Below are 16,306 nucleotides of genomic sequence, written 5' to 3'. Positions count from 1 at the left end.
CCCAGCAGACTCGTGCTAGGGGAGTCTGCTTCTCCTCCTTCTCTGCTCCTACCCCTGCCTTGTGCACAACCTCTCTCGCTCACTATTTCAAATAAAGACATAAAATCTTAAAAAAAAAAAAAATCTATGTATTTTCCATCTTGGAACAAAGCAGGACCCTGTGACATTTTCTGAAAACTACATTTTTTTCTGTTTAATCATTTAAAATTTCTCACAATTTTGGAAAGAAAGGTTAATTTTCTGGAGGGAAAAAAGTAACAATAGAAAATTAACTACATATTCTTAAACTTTATCCAAACTTTCTTTATACTGATTTATTTATATTTCCCAAAATTTTAGTTTTTTTTTTTTTTTTGAAATTGAGCAAGAATAGTATCAAGAGGAAGAAAATTTCTCAGGTAGCGTGATTTACAAATTTATATTTTTATGGCTCCACTCATGCATTCCTCCATTCATTTCTCTTTCTACGAGCGCTTGTGGAACACTAACCATATCTCTAAGCACTGACGAAACAGCACTGTGAAAGATGGTACATAAATAATCCATTTGTAGAGCTTACTTTTCAGTGGAAAATGAAAATTTATAATTAAATAAGGTAATTTCAGAGTTTCAAGAGCTATGAATTAAAAAAGCAGAGTCATGGGATGGAGAGTCACTAGGGTATGGAATGACTTCCTCAGAGAGAGGGCGAGGTGCATCTCTTTGAGGCAGGGATCTACATGCATATCTGATTCATGTTATGGAATTGAACATGTGAAGACCAGGAACCGAAGATGACAGAAAGTACAAAGATCCTGCAGTGGGGACAGGCTGGCCTGTTCAGCTAATGCAGTATGGAAATTAGGGGAGAAGGAGACATTATGAGGTAAAAAAAAGGCAGGGCCAGAAGTTAATTATGAAGAACTCTGAAGCTAGTAAGGGGTTTGGATATTTTTCTAAGTGTAATGGGAAACTGTTGGAGAGTCCTGAGTAGAAAAGTGACAGGGCATAATTCTGCACAAAATAAAAATCACTTTTTCTGCTTTCTGATGAGTCAGAAGGAGTTGGAAAAGAGAGGCAGATTCAGGCTATTTTAGTAGTTTGGGGGAAAATGATGGTGGCTTAAATGTGATGAGGAGAACAGCAGAGAAGTGTGCGCATCCATTAATATTTTAGAGAAAAGGCAGATAGATTTTTCCCTGGCAAGGATCTGAGCAAATATGTTAAAAGTGGTGCAGTAAGAAATACCTAGGAAAGAAAAATTCTGAGGAGGGAAATCCAAGTTCTATTTAGGACATATGAAGTCTGAGGTAAAAATGACAAACTGGCTATTGGACCTTTGGGTCTGTAGCTCAGAAGAAAATTAGATCAAAAGATAGAAGCTTGATTATTTTTCAACTCACAGACTATACTTAAAGCTTAGAAATCCTAAGAACTACCTAAAACTAACAGAGATGAGCCTCTTAAATCTCAAATCAATCATCTGTCTTCTAACTCACCGTCTTCTTCTCTCGCAACCCAACCAACACACCCAGTGTTAGGCAATGAAGTGTTGCATGTCTGAATGTTATACCATGCCGGTAAAACAAGCATACTTCTTATTCTACAAACTGGAATTCTTCTGCTTATTCATTTGATCTCTTCCTTTCTCAATTGCCAGGGATCTCCCCTCATAAGCTTGCTGTTCTTTATATTCTCAAACAGGATACTGAGCTTGATTTGAGCTTGTTTTTAGTTTTGATAACGGCTTTCAATTGCTCTAATCCATGCTTTTGTGCAAAAGTCAATGATTTCAACATTGGTGTTGACAGTTTTTTAATATCTGACCATACTTAGTTATTAGTCTTTTTCACAAAATTTCTCTACCTCTGCAGTTTTTTCCCCCAGGTCATTCCCTTTGCCTAAAATGTTCTAAAATCCCTAGTCCCCTTCAAAGTTCAAACACTATTTTTTCCCCTCCCCTGAGGCCTGTCATGTTGTTTCAACTAAAAGTAGTTTTGCTTCCCCTGGATACCTGTAACACTTAAGAGCACACCTTAATTCATAAGTAATGTATCCTGTCAGATACTGTATTTACTTAGATGCCTCTATGGTTGGGAAAGCTGAAATACATTGTCATACCTACAATCTGATTCTGCATGGGTTCCCACCTCTTGCCTTCTGATGAAATAACCTGCTTTCTGAATAGAGAGGACACTGTCTCTACCACTTGACATTATCAATTGCCTGGTCACAACTGACTAAATCCCTTCTAGACACTTGACTCACTGGAAACAATGCACTGTTTTGTCAATGGTCTGTGAGTTGCTATGACTTGCTATGAATGTTTTAGCCAAACAGTCATGATGGTGTTTAGCTGAGCATCTAATAAATTCTTTCAGGAATCTGAGCCAGGAGGTAGTTATTTATTCAGCTGGAAACAGGAGCAACAATTTTTTTAACACTATAGAAAGCAGGGTAAGACGGTTGGGTCTAGAAAGAGTATTGTCATGAGTGACTCATTTTTTTAAAGTCAAACAGAACCACTGACTGTTAAAAATATGAAGTGATTTCAGAAGCAATTACGAATTGAATTAGTTATGCAATGGCAGGGAATGGGACAGCTCTATCTCCTGAAAGGGGAAGGACGAACTAGTCTGGAGAGTCACTGAATCCTTCCACGCAACAAACTGTATAAGGCCTGGAAGGTCACCTAGAGAACTGGCTGTCCTGAGAATCCCACGAGCTGTTTTCTGCCTGTCAAGCCTGTTTTTACTATAAACACATTACTCCCGGTGGCTAGATGGAGTTGCTGATCTACCCTACTGAACTACATATGTTCTACCTGGAGGCTTAAATGCGGTTTAATTCCATCCATCCCTGAGCAGTGGCCTTTAGGTAGAATGTTCCCCTAAAACAGCAATTTAATAAGGATGCACAAAATAGCTTGGATTATTCCACATGATTAAGGACTATTCATAAAGGGATGCCCTTCTTACTCCAATGACATGAAATTAATTAGAAAAACATTTTCAGTGACACTAAGAATCAAGAGGTCTTGCCTTATATTTAGGAATTTTGTTGGAGAGTCAGAACTTTGAGGGTTCACTGGGCTTGACTGTAAATTCTGAACAGGGTACCTAAATATACAGGTTAATTTGCTACCATCATATTCCCAGTAAAATCCAACATTCTTTGTTTAAAAAAGATATCGGGGGGCACCTGGGTGACTCAGCTGGTTAAGCAACTGCCTTCTGCTCAGGTCAGGATCCTGGAATCCCAGGATCTAGTCCTGTGTCTGGCTCCCTGCTCAGCGGGGAGTTGGCTTCCTCCTCTGACCCTTCCCTGTCTCGTGCTTGTACTCTCTCTCTCTCAAATAAATAAAATAAAATATTCATATTAATCATTAGTATTTTTATATTTGTTTCTTATTTAATCCTCCTAACAATCTTGAGGGATCAGAGTAATTTTCTTCTACTTCCAGACCAACCTCTGGACTCAACAGATTAGAAACAAAAATGTTCAGAGAAGGATAACAGAGCCACCGTTTGGGACTACACCTCACTTGAGGAGCGGAGTCAAGCCATGCTTGTCTTTGGCATGGCACGTGGGTAGAATGCACAGGACAGAATTCCTCCCCCTCTTATTTTATTTGTTGTTTGATCTTACTTTATGATTTTTAAAAAATATTTCTTTGGCTCATTCTCTCTCTCTCTCTCTCTCTTTTTTTTTTTTTTTTTTGCTAACTTCATTCTTTTTTCTTTCAGCCTTATACTCCATCTGCAAAATACAGCAGGCAATTAATCTAACTACTGTTTTAATCTTTCCAATTTAGTCCCAGCCAGGCAGAGGTTAAAGAGTCTGGTCTCAACTTATGGGCCTCTTAGAGCGCAGATGTCGCAACCTCACCGGCACAGATACTGAAATACATGCTGAGGAAACAGGCTTTTGGAGAGAACACCCAGAGTTTCATCTGCCAAAATACACTGCCAATGCCAGAAGTGAAGGCAATCCTCAGTGACCACAATACCTGAGTGCCCTCAGGCCAAGGAAGTAATTTATTAACTCAGAGTCCTTTGAGGCTTCATTCTGCACTCACCCTCCCAGCCAAGACAATTAATGTGCCTCCAGTAGGTTTACCATTTGCAAATAAACGGACATGATCTTGCTCTGAAATAAGAAAAATCAATCCAATTTTTTAAAAAACTGCAAAATTTATATTTCACATGTTTAATTTTGGTTTTATTAAGAAGGTTGGGGGTGCCTGGGTGGCTCAGTGGGTTAGAGCCTCTGTCTTCAGCTCAGGTCATGATCCCAGGGTCCTAGAATCAAGCCCTGCATCAGGCTCTCTGCTCAGTGGGGAGCCCGCTTCCCACTCTCTCTGTCTGCCTACTTGTGATCTCTGTCTGCCAAATAAATAAAATCTCAAAAAAAAAAAAAAAGAGTACATTTATTAAGAAGGTGGGCATATACACACATTTGTTTTTAAGAAAATCCCCTAACTTTTCTGTGCTGCAATGTTATGTAAAACTAATTTAAGTTCTATTTTCTTCAGATGTTCATGATTAGGATCAAATGAAATGAATTAGGGAGATTCCTTTATAAAGAGATGAAAGATATGCCCATACTATCTTTCAAATGTAAGACCTTGTGATGGAAATTGCCATTTTACCTTCAATTTAGCATTTTAAATTTTGTAAGTTGTGTTGTCAATGTTATTAGGGGGCTATGACATTAAAGCTAAAACCTTTATAAAAAAATTGGTTTTCATCGAATCGTGGAATTGAGGATCTTCTAAAGTTAAATAGTTAAATAAATGACCATGACTACCCAGGGGTTAATCTTTACAGTTTCAGGTTTCATGACGAAATGAGCAAATCACACATGAGTTCAAAGTTTAGAACCTGCCAAAGCAGATTATAAAGAAAAGTGTAAAGCTTTTCAGTGAGAAAGAAAGAAAATGCTATTTAAATACACGTGCACAAAGCAGTACTCTTTAAATGTATCATTGTTCACTGTTGACACCGCATATGTCATGTTCAGCATCACATTAATAAGACCAACACATTTGCTGTAATGTTACTACCTAAAAAACACCCCACCCTCCTCAAAACAAAAGCAGGAAAGAAAAAGAACTCTTTTTAGCCATGCAGTAAAAGTGTTATTAACTCTCCTTTCTTAGGCAAATATTTCATAAAATGAAAGGGGAAGAAACCTGGCTCATAGACATCTTTCACTTCTCCAAATAAGTACTGAATATGACTCAGAGCACCATAAGACAAATGGAATTTCCAGAAAACATAGGACCTGATACTTATTAAAAGACCTGAAAATCATCCAATCTTACCATTTAAACTCAACTACAGAATTAACTTCAATTAGTCAAATATAATCCCCTTTTACTAAATGAATTGCACAGTACTACTGATGGCAATACACTGGTGAAGATCTCTATTTCACCCAGCACTTTAAAGTGTGGGAGTTTGTGCATTAGAGGATTGTGCCATTTCTATAAAGATAATCTGGAGAAATAAAAAGAGAAGAAATTGGCAAAAGAAACATCTAAAACATTGTACAAAGGTTCTAGCAGAGAGAATTTTCCCTTGGAAAAATCAGTGACTATGTATCTATGTACAGAGTGTATTATCAGCGTCTTGTGCTTACCGGCTAGGATTCCGATGATAGGGTCCACAGTTCCCAGTCTCCTATTTAAAAAAAAGAAGAAGAAAGAAAAAAAAAATCTCTCAAGTTTTCCTGGAAAACTTACAGGTCAGAACTCAGGGTGAGAAATTCAGGGGACTTCTGCTCAGATTCTATCCTGTGGGCAATTTTTGAGCTAACTTTAGCTCCTCCCCTCTTTCTAAACTGATAGTGAACTCCAGTCACTGTCAAACATTCAGCAAAATACTGCTCTTACTCTTTCAAAGAGGTGGTGCTTCTTTACTGTGCAGTCCCCTAAGCAGCTCTGCCCTTCAGACTCTGCCTTCCAACACTTGGAACTTTGGGAACGAGAGCTATCTCCTGTGAAGTTCCCACCAACTATATACCATAACCTTGTTTGTGTTTGAGCTGAACCAATGAGTTTGCCCAACAGCTTGGTTTCCGAAATTTGCATTCCTTCTTGCTTTGGGCTCTGGAATGCTCTAAGGAATACAGAGAAGTTCTTTCACAATTCCAGGAATAAGGTAAACTTGGATTTTGAGGCTATGCCCCGTGGTCACATGCACTGTGAGTTTCTAGTCCACAGGCAGTTAGACATTTAACAGATGAACATTTTAGTCAGCAGTTTTCATATAGGTTCTCAATTCTAGAATATACTTTATTGCTCAACAGGTACTTTTTAAAAACTTCTAGATTATTAATCTAGTCATTTAATAAGACAATCAAGGAAGAAAGAGAGTTTGAAGATAAAGTGGAAATAGCCTGGAAAACTTCATAAATGCAAATTATCCCTTTAAGACTTCCTGTCTATTGTTCTACCTCTGTTATCTCTTTATGCTTATCCCCGAGTTTGGGTCTTTGGGTAAATACCCTTTTAGGTATAAAATCAAAGAGAAAAGAGTTTCAGAGGACAAAAGATAGAGACTGGTTTGCAAAAACATGGATGGATCGATCTAGAAAATATAATGCAAAGTAAAATAACCAGTCAGAGAAAGACAAATACTCATATGTGCAATTTAAGAAACAAATAAGGGTGCCTAGGTGGCTTGGTCAGTTAAGCTTCTGACTCTTGAGTTTGGCTTTGGTCATGATCCTAGGGGCATGAGATGGAGGCCTGTGCTGGGCTCTGCACTGGGCAGGGAGCCATCTTAAGGTTCTCTCTCTCTGCTTCTGACCCCCCAACCTCACCTCCCCATCAAATGATCGAATGTACACTATTTCTTAAAAAAAAAAAAAAAAAAAAAAAGGGAAGAAAAAAAAAAAGACAAACCAAAAACACGTTTTTTTTTTTTTGTTGTTGTTGTTGTTTTAAGTAGACTCCACACCCAGTATGGAGCTCAGCACAGGGCTTGAACTCTAAACCCTGAGATTAAGACTTGAGCTGAGATCAAGAGTTGGATGCTTAATGACTGAGCCACCCAGGCACCCCCAAAACACTCTTAACTGTAGAGAACAAATGGATGGTTAGTGGGGTGGGGGGGACATGGATGGAATAGGTGCAGGGGATTAAAAGAGTTCACTTATCATGATGAGCAGAATTGCTGAATCACTCTACTGTACACCTGAAACTAAGATAACACTATATGCTCACTCTACTGAGATTAAAATTTTTAAAAATGAAAAAAAAATAATAAAGATATATACTGGGCCTGAATAATTGAATCCCTTTGGTATGCATGCCTATGCCTTTTTGAGCATCTAAAACATACCAAGTAAAGCATTGTTTGATTGAATCATCTCTACCATGTGTCTACTGTATAACTCAGTATAATTTACCCACCCTTTTTGAAGCTCAGTATCCCATCTATCAAATGGACCTAAAATTGCCTTTCTAACAAAATTACTAAAATAGAAAGCAAGGTGTGTAGAAAGCTAGAATAACAAGACACATAAGTTAGTAAATGACACATTCTTTTTTTCTCCTTACATTAATCAGACAAAGAGTATTACCCTCCAGTCTCCAAAAGAGGGGGATAAAACATATGAAATTAATTTAATACAAGTAATTGCACAAAGAAAAGAAAATATATTTCATTTCCTCAATCCTACTTTTACAGTAATCCTACAAAGTGAGTAGTGTATCCTTATTTTATTAAGGATAAGGAAGGATTTTATTAAGGATATTAACTTTGAATCTGGTCTGGGTGTCTCAAAATTTCCACTTTTTTTTTTTCTGTTTTATTTCTTGGGCTTAAGAACTTTTGGAAGATTTGACCAATTCCAATATCCAGGAAGTGAGCCTGGCCTGGAGTATGTGTTGTTTTTGGTGAAGAATCAACTACTGACTGTGGATACAGAGACAGAAATAGAGCTACAGACTGACCTATCAAGGTCATATTGCTTTTTCTAAAATCTTCTGATGGTAGTGTTAGAAACCATTCCATCTGAATATTAATCAGCCCTATGATAAGATCCCCTGTCTTTCCCCATAAGGGGAAAGTGGTCTTGCTTGAAACAATCCTTTCTTTTCTTTTGCTGGAAACTTTCTAGCCCCTCTCTCCTTCCTATAAAAAGATGCCCCCTACTTGCAAGATGAGACGCTGCCCAATTCATGAGTCCTTTAATAAATCGAATCAGATCTTCAAACTTACTCTGTTGAATTTTGCTTCTTTAACACCACTGTTAAGGAATTTGCTTAGAGCTCTAAGCTACATTCTTGTCCCTTATGTTTTGTCAATCTCTTTTTTAATTTGTTACCTTCTACTAAAAACCAAAATTCAACTAAGCAAATTTTAAAGATCTTACTGGCTTTATTCAACAGTTCATGAATCAGGCTGCACCCAACCTAGCAGAAAGAAAGGAGCTCCCAGGAGCTGTACAAAATGACAGATGCATAGGAAGAAAGAAACTGGAACAAAGATGTTACACTAGATTAAAAAGGCAGATTAGTTATGACAGGGTCACTTTCCCTTAGGGCATGGCTTGGGTTTTCAGGTGGATTATTTAATTACTGCTGATAGATAATTCCTGATTGAATGGTTTAAGATTCCATTTGGGATGGGGGGGATCCAAAACTATAATTAAATCTCCATGTGGTATGGGGTTAGTGTAAGTGACTACATTATGGGTCTAGTCTCTTGTTTTTAACACTTCATTCATTAAGAAAAAAAAAAGTATTAAGCATATTCTTTGCAACAGGCACAAAGCTAAATGCCAGAAATATCCTGCCCTGAAAATATAAAAGAATTGTGAAAAAGCAAACTATGGAAGGAGTGATAAAAACTAGGTTCACTGAAGAGCCAGACATAGAGGGAAAAGAAAATAGATTGAGCTTCCATTTCTTCTTTTTTTGGAAAGAAGAAGAAATACGTTGTTGCCAGGATAAACTGTTGTGTTAATTCTGTTGACTTATTAATTTCCACATATCCTCTTGCTTATAGCACGGTAAATATCTAGAAGGTAGAGGCTTTGATTTTACCCTCCTTAGCAACTTGTCCATAAATTACAGCTAAATAAATATCTGTTTAATTAGTTACTTTTTTCAAAAATGTTTCCGTCTTTCTGCCAAAATTGATGATTCGGGATATGAGGGAAATTCTTATCTTCCTAAAGGTGTGTAAAGGGCAAGTAGGGCTAGGTAGGGAGAAATAGGGGGCTCCATGACCAGGCTCACAAAAATCCCCAAAACGTGGACGTGTAAGGAAAACAGAGATAAGGGAACAAACCAGACCACCTTGCCCTCAGCGTGTGTGTGGTGGGGAGGGGCGGAAGGAGGGGAGTGTCTTTTTTACAATAATGACCTGTGCCTAAAAACGATGTCAGCCATTAAAGATGTAATCACCAGTCTTTACTCAAACCAAGACATCACAAGAAAGATAAGGCCACAAGCTCCCTGGTCAGTTCTAAGTGAAAGACTGTCCCTGGAGGCCCACGTTGGCCACCTTGTTGGGAACCCCTCACTCCTGAGAGCTTTTTGTTTGTATCCTTGCTTAATAAACTTCTATGGCTTTATTCACGCCTTTGTCTGCAAGATTCATCCTTGGATTCTGTGAGACAAGAAACTAGCTCTCCCGCTTCAGGGGTCATCCTTAAATTTTCCTTATTTTTCAGGGCTTATTTACCATAGCTAAACCAGTGCCAGGCAAATAGTGGACTTCCATGGGGGTTTACTGTATTATTTACCAAATTAAAGTCAGCGCGGCAAATTGTTTCTGTAAGAATCCTAGGCTACACATCCAACTATGACACTCTAATGCTAAGTGCTCCATGAGTAGAAATGGGTGATGAGACTGAACACAGAGCTGCTTGGTGGCCAATCCAGGTCTTATTATTAGTAAGTGTTCTGAGAAACGAAAGAAGACCTCAACCTCACGGACCACATTGGGGAAAAAACTGATAAAAGCCTGCAGTTACAAATTTAGGCATTGAAGGACAGCAGAATGCACTCCTCCAAAATGTGACTGCGAGAATTCAGAACTTGCCACCACAACATATGTCACTGTGGTATATTGATTATCTTGAGCTGCAGGAACTTAAAGAGGATCTCTCCGAACTCCCCTATCTGCCTGAGGACAGATCCTTCAAAAAGGATTCAGCTGTCAGTTCCTTCTCTGGGAGTTTCCTCAACCCTGGAAGATGGGCTCTTGTCTCAGGGAGGGGACTAAGAAGTCAACACCACACGCAGACTAACTTTGTCACTATTGTATCTCTTACCTACACTTTTAAGGGCCCATATCTTTCCTGATAGTCCTTCACTCCCCTTTAAGAGGCCGACATCTCTTTTCCCCTTTTCCTTTTAAGATGGTATTTAAGTCTGAATCCAAGCCATCTATGGGAGTTACTCACTTTTCCCTGGGTACCTCCCAAGTACACCTGAGGTATTCATGTTAATAAACTTGTTTTTCTCTTGTTAATCTCTCTTTTATTATAAGGGTTCCACAGATGAACCCAGAGGGATAGAGGAAGAATTATTTTTTTCCTTCTCTTTAGGATACAGAAACTTTCTAATTAATCTATATTATAAATTAAATAAGAATGTTTCACATCTACAGAGGGAGATTTAATGAGTCATTGGGACTCTCCTTTCCTGGATGTTTTAAGTGTAACAAAATACCCTGAGAGGAACATGTTAGCTTCCTCTCTCTTATCCCCTCTGCCTCTCTTCTTCCCCCCCACCCCCCTGCCCACCCAAACATTCTTTGCCCTTCCAAGTGGGGATAACCAATATAACATAACATAATCTTTTTAAAAAGCCCTGTCGGGATGTTCTTACCAAGTAATTTCTATTCTGAAGCCAAGGAAGGCAGAATCTCATTTACAGGGGAGAGAAAAATATAAAGAGCAGAACGCACTTAAAACTCCCCTCTGCTCTTCTCTCTCCATTTCCTCTCTCCTATTCCTCCCTTCCCTACCTTTACCTCACCTTCTCTCCCCCCTTCCTTTTGCCTCCATTGGCCTTCCCTCCCCCTTCTCATTCCCTCCCCCTTTCTCTCCTGTTACAGGATTTATTTTCCTTTGTGATTCTCGGTCATGTCATGCTACTTCCAAGAATGAAGAGGTAGACCAGACAGAGTGAAGGCAGCCAAGGGAGGTTGACGGAGGGAGAGTAAAGTGAAGTTGATAGTACAAAGCTCCCACACAGGGAGTGGATCTGAGAGGGTTGATGATTTGGTATTTAGATCGAGGGGTTTTTATGGGCTTGTTGGCAGGCTGTTTTTATTTATGTATTATTACTTTTAAAGATTTTATTTATTTATTTGACAGAGAGAGACACACAGCGAGGGAGGAAACACAAGGGAGAGGGAAAAGCAGGCTTCCCAGTGCAGCGGGGAAGCCAATGAAGTGGTCAGCTTGAGCATAAAGCAGACAGGCTGTTTTTAATCTGATTATTCCTCCATCCAATGCCCTGTCATCCAACCAGGTTTTGGACACTTGGGAAAGGATGGAGGCTCCTTCCAGGGTGATGTAAAATTCTTTTAACAGTGGTTTTCTCTTGGGGTGGGGTTGGGGGGCAGTCCCTGACTGACTTTCTTCCAAAATATCCTTCCTCACTCCTCTCTTCCTGGTCCCCCCCCCCGCCCGCCCCGTCCCTCTCTCCTGCCTTCTCTTCATCTCTCTTCTTCCCTCTCCTCCCTACTTCTCCTATCCCTCCTCTCTTTTCTTCTCCCCTCTCCCCCACCCCAACTTCCATAGCAAGGAAAGCAAAACACATTAATGTGCGAATAAATCACTAAGCTATATACAAATAATCTATTTTCTCCTTCCTGTGAGGTATATATTCTATTAGAAAAATTTCCCAGTAAGGGGCAGGGACTTTCCCAACCTCTATACATAGTATTATAAGCAAATGCTATTTTGCTAGTTGGTGATTAAAATACATTTAGAAACTAAAATTCCTGTAACCTATTTACTTTCCCCTACATCAAATTTCATTGTTAAATTCACAGAGGTATTTAAGGCAATTCATATGTTATGTCTCGGCAAGGGAATTTTAATAGTTCTCTATTAATATGTGTTTGCATGTCAATTTGCCCAGATACCTGATTATTTACATGAAGACTTGTAATTAACACATAATTTAGTTTTTTCTCTATATTTAAACAAGAAGAAAATTATAAGTATCAAAGCTAGGTACAGACAGTTTTCACACAATCCCTAGACACAGGCTTGCTGGTGGGTTATTAGATACTTTATGCAGCTAATTAATTTGATCTATTTGGTTTGACTATGTATGATATATAAAATATGTTAAATTTTTGAAGATTTAATAGATCTTTGAAGATTTATCAATTTACCATATCTTATTGATTTGATATTTTTAATTTTTATTTTGAAATAATTTTACCCCTATAGAAAAGTTGCAAAAACACTACAAAGAATTTTGTATATCCTCTACCAGGTTTCACCAATTTCACATTTTGACACATTTGGTTTTTCTCTCTCATGAATAAACCCACACACTCCCAATACACATAATGTATGTCTTTTCTTGAATCATTTAAGACTACATTGAAATATCATATCCCCTTATCCCTAAAACTTCCTAAGTGTGACTTTCAAAGAACAAGGATATTCATTTACATAACCTCACTAGGTTATCAATACCAGGATATTCAACATTAATATAATACTATTATCTAGTAAACAAATATTATTCAATTTTTTTTTCCAGTTGGGCATAAGAATGTCCCTTGTAACTGTCTCTTGAAGTGCAGCATCAAATCCAAGATTATGCAGTAAATTTAACTGCCTTGTCTCTCTTGAACAGTTGTTTTTTTTTTTTTTCCTGTCCTTATAGCATTTTTCTTTTTCATTTTTTTGGTGTTTGTTTGTGTGTGACAAAAACACATAACATAAACTTTATCATCCCAACCTCTTTTAAATGCACAGTTCAGTAATGTTAAGTATATCATATTGTTGTTGAACCATTCTCCAAAAATTCTTCATATTGTAATCTTTAAACTGTATATTAATTGAACAACTCCCCTTTCGACCTTCCCCAAGCACCTGACCATCACCGTTCTACTTCCTGTTATGATTCTGACTACTTCAGATACCTCATATGAGTGGAATCATACAATATTCTTTTTTAACTGGCTTATTTTATGTACCATAATGTCCTAAAGTTTCATCTATGTTGTAGCATGTGATAGGATTTCCTTTTTTTGTATGGCTGAATAATATTCTATTGTATGTCTACATTATATTTTATCCATTCATCTACTGACGGATATTGGGTTGTTTCCATCTTTCAACTGTTGAGAATATGCTATTATAAACGTGGTGTGTGAATATTTCTTCAACACTCTGCTTTTAGTTCTTTTGGATATATACCCACAAATGGGATTGTTGGATCATGCAGTAGTTCTATTTCTAATTTCTTGGGGAACCTCCATTTTTATGTGCATTTCTCTAATGATTAGTGATGTTGAGCATATTTCTATAGGCTTGTTGATTGTCTTTGTCATATAAAATACCAATAATTTTGAAGTGCAGAAAATAGTTATGCTATAGAATATTCCTCAATTTAAGATTATCTGCCATTTCCACATGATTTGACCTAGGTTCTGAATTTTTGGCAAGAATGCTTCATTAGTGACATTAAGACTTTCTCAGGGAATTTCATTAGGAAGCACACCAGGTTAGTTTTTTCCATCATTGGGATAATTTAGTTGCTCAAATTGTCTCTCATTAGCCAGTGGGAGCTCCTTCAACATGGTTCTTATGTCCTTCTGACATGTCACCATCATGTTGTTTTTGAGCACTTGCTTACTTTGTAGCATAAGATGTTCCAGGCTAATCTTGGATTTTTCCAGCATCAGCCCTGCAATCAGCCATTCCTCCAAGGGGCTTTTAGAGAGGAAAATCAAGAAAACAATCTGTTCTCTAGATAAGCTTATTGCAGCCAGGTATCAATGCCTCCAGTCACACAGTACTGGAAAAAGTTATTTAGATTAGTTCTAACATTTCCCCATTCAGGGTGGTTTTTTACATCTATAAAATACAGTTCAATTTATTGTTTTGGTTTGTTTTATATTTTAGGATTTGGGGTGCCGGGTGGCTCAGTGAGTTAAGCCATTGCCTTCAGCTTGGGTCACAATCCCAGGGTCCCAGGATGGAACTCTGCATCAGGCTCTCTGCTCAGCGGGAGGCCTGCTTCCCCCCTCTCTCTGCCTGCTTCTCTGCCTACTTGTGATCTCTCTCTCTGTCAAATAAGACAATAAAATATTTAAAACAAATAAATAAATAAATTTTAGGATTTGCCCAATCCTTACTGATTTTTCTTTTTTAATTTTTAAAATATTATTTTAACCTTTTAATATTTAATTTTAATTTAATAATTAAAAAGAAAATACTATTTTAATATCTAAATATGTGAATATGTACGTAAGTATATTTACATATATAAATATGCTTATATAATAAATAAATATGTGTATGTGTTTATGTATACAAGTATATGTATCTTCAACACAAGAGAATGTTTACCTTATTGTTTAAATATGACATGATCTATCAGTTTTTCAAAGGGCAAACACCTGAAGTATTTCAGCTTGACACTACCATTTCCACTGAATGAGGCAAAAAAAGTCAAATTAGTGACCAGAAAATGATTTCACATCTTTAAGGGATGTATGCAAATTTTTGCCCTCTCAATACTCTGAGCACAGAGGCAAAAAGGTCAAACAAATGCTACAAATTTACTCTTAAACAGCTCATTCTGTAAAGTTAGTATAGCTAAGTTGGGATGGAGCAGATAGAAAGAAAAATTTGTATACCATTTAAAAATGGTAACTATGTTAAGATTCTCACTGGTGGATATCAGCCTTTTGTCTGTAGTGTCGTTTGTGAATATCTTCTACCATTCTGTGGGTTGCCTCTTTGTTTTATAGAGTGTTTCCTTTGCTGTGCAGAAGCTTTTGATCTTGATGAAGTCCCAAAAGTTCATTTTCCCTTTTGTTTCCTTTGCCTTGAAACATATCTTGAAAGAAGTTGCTGTGGCTGATGTCAAAGAGGTTACTGCCTATGTTCTCCTCTAGGATTTTGATAGATTCCTGCCTCATGTTGAGGTCTTTTATCCATTTTGAGTTTATCTTTGTATATGATGTAAGAGAATGGTCAAATAAAGAACTCCTCAAACTCAACACACACAAAGCAGATAATCATGTCAAAAAATGGGCAGAAGACATGAACAGACACTTCTCCGAAGAAGACTTAGAAATGGCTAACAGACACATGAAAAAATGTTCATCATCATTAGCCATCAGGGAGATTCAAATCAAAACCACATTGAGATACCACCTTACACCAGTTAGCATGGCCAAAATTAACAAGACAGTAAACAAGAAGTGTTGGATAGGATGTGGAGAAAGGGAACCCTCTTACACTGTTGGTGGGAATGCAAGTTGGTGCCGCCACTTTGGAAAACAGTGTGGAGATTCCTTAAGAAATTAAAAATAGAGCTTCCCTATGACCCTGCAATTGCACTACTGGGTATTTACCCCAAAGATACATATGTAGTGAAAAGAAGGGCCACCTGTACCTCCATGTTCATAGCAGCAATGGCCACAGTCACCAAACTGTGGAAAGAGCCAGGAAATAAAATACTAGATTTGGTGTTTAGCTCAGCATGATTTGATTGGGTAAAGAGACAGCCTCTAGTGGAATGAGATAGTCTATAAAGTGAAATATTTTGTAGAAGTAAGAACTCAGGAAAGAGGTGATAAATATATTCTTCTTAACCCACCACACACACACTTAATCCTGGAGCAAGGGAAGGCCTCCTCAGGTTTCAATGACATTTAAAGGAACATGGTAAATCATTTGGCATCAGGGTGGCTTTTCAAGAAGTTTAGATTTTATCTCAGGCTGTACACTTGAACCTCACTGCTTTTGGCTCTTAGTGAATTTAACTCTTAGAGAATTCCAATTTGACTTTCTGCTTTCATGTGAATTGGGGGAAGAGGAAGTTACAAAAGCAGAAACATGAATTTTACTTCATATATATTCTACTTCAAATCAAATGTGATTCTGCTTTGAGAAATCATAGAAGAAATATTCAGGTCTCAGTTGTTGAAAAAAAAAGGAAAGGTGCTACTCTTTGCTTTGAGTATTAGGGAGAATAAAATCAACATTTTGCTCTACCTTACTGTCTTCGTGGGACCTTTGGTTTGCATCATTGTGTTCTAACTTCCTTCTGTATTTACTGTGCAATAATTTATTCATTACATCGATCAATTTACTTATT

General features: G+C 37.6%; 1 protein-coding gene across 4 annotated transcripts in view; it reads right to left on the bottom strand.

Annotated features, from left to right (window-relative positions):
* The window catches only part of KYNU (kynureninase), a 126,093-nt gene that overhangs the window by 109,319 nt on the left and 468 nt on the right, over window positions 1-16,306 (bottom strand). Inside the window, exons 1-2 of one of the 4 annotated variants that reach the window (XM_059166758.1) lie at window positions 5,876-5,961; window positions 5,623-5,663 (exon numbers count right to left, since the gene is read on the bottom strand). The gene's annotated coding sequence lies outside the window, so the exon portion shown is untranslated. Of the gene's footprint in view, window positions 1-5,622; window positions 5,826-5,875; window positions 5,962-16,306 lie in introns of those variants that run through there. The other 3 variants (XM_059166757.1, XM_059166760.1, XM_059166759.1) reach the window with 3 other exon arrangements.

Source organism: Mustela lutreola, chromosome 3, assembly GCF_030435805.1.
Source record: "Mustela lutreola isolate mMusLut2 chromosome 3, mMusLut2.pri, whole genome shotgun sequence".
Lineage (NCBI taxonomy): Eukaryota > Metazoa > Chordata > Mammalia > Carnivora > Mustelidae > Mustela > Mustela lutreola.
Note: the sequence above shows the minus strand (reverse complement) of the source record. Positions and strands in the feature narration are given on the sequence as shown.